Source organism: Ostrea edulis, chromosome 6 (assembly GCF_947568905.1).
Source record: "Ostrea edulis chromosome 6, xbOstEdul1.1, whole genome shotgun sequence".
NCBI lineage: Eukaryota > Metazoa > Mollusca > Bivalvia > Ostreida > Ostreidae > Ostrea > Ostrea edulis.
Genome location: NC_079169.1, coordinates 93,115,940 through 93,119,330, shown reverse-complemented (window position 1 = coordinate 93,119,330; position 3,391 = coordinate 93,115,940). Strand labels below are relative to the sequence as shown.

The following is a 3,391-nucleotide window of genomic DNA, read 5'->3' as shown; positions in this document are numbered from 1 at the left end:
AAGTGTTCTTACGAAAGCCGAGTGGGCTCAGTTTTGAAAGAGTAAAAAAAAAATTATCTGATCTGTTAGTTATTTCGTTATAACGAGGTCCCTCGGGGATCCGGGTTAAAATAGGTCCTTGTCGTAAGGAGTGATTAAATGGGGCTGTCGGATGAGACCACAAAAACCGAGGTCTTGTGCCATAACAGGTGTGGCACGATAAAGATCCCTCCCTGCTCAAAGGCCGTAAACGCTGAGCATAGGCCGAAATTTTGAGGCCCTTCACCTGCAATGGTGACATCTCCATACGAGTAAAAATTATCGAGAGGGACATTAAACAATATACATGTACAATCGTTATAACGAGTTCATTATCTCGTTATAATGAGTTATTTGTCTCGTTTTATCGAGTTAGTATATCGTTATAACAATTTAGTACCTGTTTATAACGAGTTAGTTATCTCGTTATAACGAATTACATGTAGTTATCTCGTTATAACGAGGTAGTTATCTCGTTATAACGAGTTAATTATCTCGTTATAATGAGTTAGTCATCTCGTTATAACGAGTTAATTATCTCATTATAGCGAGTTAGATTCTATGGAAACGTTAAGTTAAAAACTCATCTTTCTAAGAACTCAACATAACGATTAGAAATTAATGAAATCGCCAAAAATGAAGTCATAGAATAATTCATTATATCAATCTAAACAATTAAATGGGTATCGATGTGTTTTCTTGATTTCAACAAAAAGACTGAGTTGTCAAGAAGTGATATGATTATTATTTGCAGGTTCGTTTTCCGTTCCGCGTTTTAGCAATAATTCTAAAATTCTTGACACGCATTAAAAATATCTTGCACTATCTTGCTCATCCTTTATCAAGTTACCCGTAGCAGGTGTTCAATTCATAACTATCAAGCGTACAGTCTTCTCATTTAAAAAATAGTTGGGTAGAGTTGTCAGATGTTAAAGTTTTGTATCATTTGTTCCCGAATGATAACATAGATCTATATTATATAAAATCTACCAGCAAAATCCACTTTTTATCGCCGAATATATAATTTATTTTTCGGGAACAAATACATGTAATAAAAAACTTCAATATCTGACAACCGAGCCCCTGTACACAGATTAAAGCATGTCATTTTATGCAACATTTAGAATCTTCTATATGTTTTCATTGGTTAAACCTCCTCAATAAATCATGTCTCCAAAACATTGACCGGTTTGAACTGACGATTTCTGTATGATTTATTACATTGTTTGATTTATGTCGATAACGAAATCGCGTGCAACTATCGAGTCTTTGAATCGTTTTGTGCGATTCCGAAATCGATATACGGTTTAAGGGCAACAGGCCAATTCAAACCGACCTTTGAAGCAAGATAGAGGAAACTCTGACGATATAACCGATTTAAATATATATATATTCGGTTTCAGCGACCGTCTTTTACAAGGAGCGTGTCAAAAGTTGATAGAAATCTATGATATTAGTGTAGACCTATAGGACACTCAGTTTAACTCCATTTTGATTTATTTGTATTTTTAGATTTTCTTAAAGAGATTTCATACATGTTTTGATGTAATATTAGCCAAACATTATTGTGAAATAATGATGAAAGTGAAGTAGATGAAAATCACATGATTTGTAAAAATAAGAAAAATATAATTTTCTAAGAATGTTTGTTGTAAATGATTAATTCTATTTCATATTTTCATAAAGAGAAAGTGCATGTAATTTTCTACCAAGAGATTTGTATGAAAATATAATTTCTTTAAAAAATATTTTAATAAAACATGTTTCTTCCATAGACTTCAACGTTATATCGTAGGTGAAATAAATCAAGCAGTAAATTCGCACACACAGACACACACATTTTACTGTCATTTATCTAGGATACACAGCCCCTTTGCACAGGTTCAGTTGTATAGTCTGTCTCCACAACAACCCAATAAGGTCAAAGATCATAGGGGGAAAAAAGCCGATCGTTAAAATGGAAAAAAAACAAACCATTTCTCTCTCCATCTTTCTCTCTGCACCCCCCCCCCCCCACCATTCCCCTCTCCCGCTCTCTCTCTCTCCTATACGAAACTTGACTTGTCAGAAGCGACTATACACTCGTGAATGTGTTACTGTAATGAAAAAAGGGAATAAAAGTACTACATGTATCCCATGTAGTTATAAGGACACCTATTGAAATTTATGCAATACTCTCTTTCGAATTGTGGTCTTAGTGTTATTTGAAGACTGAGACACAGACCTAGATTGCGACGTGGAAGGGACATAATCTAATTATTCAGATTTTATGGGTCACATTTATGGGGAGGTAACTGGAAGTACAAAATTGTGTTTCCTCATATGTACTCACAACACATGTCAAATGATTAAAATCCTCCCCACTTTATAATTATCACTCTCCTATTATTTAAAGATCGGGCATGTGCAACGGGAAATTTCGTTTCGGTAAAATTGCTGTTCTGCAAAATGGGATGCTGAACTGTCTGCAACACCTCGAAATGTGAATTCGTGATTTGATTTACAGGTAAGATTTATGTACTTTAATGAAAACCTTGAGAATTTGTTTTGCATTATCATTGATGATATTTATGTGTTACAGTGCACTGTGCAAAACCAATCAAACTGAAGATCTGTGCTGTATTGCATTAATTAGTGTAGGCGTTGACCGGGTTGATATCGCAATATATATCATTACGATTGTCTTTGAATTCAGTCTACGGACAATAGACGAAAGTATCCGAAAATATCCAAACGTTGAAGAATTTAAATGAAAATAATGAATTGTAGAAAATTACTTTTTTTAGCACACCGGGCCGGAGCTGAAAAATTTTGCCTCAAATTTCTGATCAAAGTCTCTCTGTCGTCTGCTTATCTGTCGTCTGCTGGTCTGTTGTCTGTAAACTTCACATAATTTACTTCTCAACATTCCAACCAAACTTACCAAAAGCATCCTGGGTAGAGAGGATTAAACTTGTTGAAGGGTTATACCCTCCTCTATGAGGATTATTAAAAAGTGAAACTGATGGAGTACAGGTATTTAGAAAATATTTTTCTCAAGATCCACTTCTTTCTTCTGTGAAGGGATACTTCCTGCACCAGTGTCTCACTATGTGGTAAAGCATTTGGGTGAGTCGCACAAGTAATTACAATTTAAAATGCTGATAAAAACATGCACTGCCTAATTTCTATGTTGCTGCAAATCCCTGGATCCTGGTGTCTTAAAAGGCTCCAAGGACTTGGTTATGATGACATCTTCTGGCAGCTGGTTTCATATTCTGATGGTGGATGGAAAAAGTGACTCTTTGCAGACTGTTGTGTGGCAGAATGGGATCCTGTACCAGTGTTTGGTGTCCTCTCGTGGCCATGCAGGGCTGTGACCCAGGTTTTTGTT

The 3,391-nt window shown here is 35.4% G+C and overlaps 1 protein-coding gene across 1 annotated transcript in view; it reads left to right on the top strand.

Annotated features, from left to right (window-relative positions):
- The first annotated feature begins 2,439 nt into the window (after nucleotides 1–2,439).
- LOC125645842 (dual specificity tyrosine-phosphorylation-regulated kinase 4-like) overlaps nucleotides 2,440–3,391 on the top strand; it is a 72,599-nt gene continuing 71,647 nt past the window's right edge. Inside the window, exon 1 of the mRNA XM_056142739.1 lies at nucleotides 2,440–2,524. The gene's annotated coding sequence lies outside the window, so the exon portion shown is untranslated. The remainder of the gene's footprint in view (nucleotides 2,525–3,391) is intronic.